The sequence below is a fragment of the Penaeus monodon genome, chromosome 25 (genome assembly GCF_015228065.2).
Source record: "Penaeus monodon isolate SGIC_2016 chromosome 25, NSTDA_Pmon_1, whole genome shotgun sequence".
NCBI lineage: Eukaryota > Metazoa > Arthropoda > Malacostraca > Decapoda > Penaeidae > Penaeus > Penaeus monodon.
The window spans coordinates 6,798,301-6,798,543 of NC_051410.1; positions in this window are offsets into that span (position 1 = coordinate 6,798,301).

The window sequence follows — 243 nt, forward strand, 5'->3', positions numbered from 1 at the left end:
CACTACCTAATCAACAGTCCGATCAGTCGCCCATAACAAAACATATAAGATAGAGCTTATTTTCATTCAAACTCCCGGTATTGTCTATTGTGTGTTTTCCCCTGTCGAGACTACACGCCGGGATGAGGAAACTCGTGCTCGACTCTCCTTCAATGCGAGACTTGTCGTACATGAATCGTATTGAATTCACAAAAGTTTTCCAGCAGAATTGAAGACTGTGATTAGCTATAATATTTGAAGATC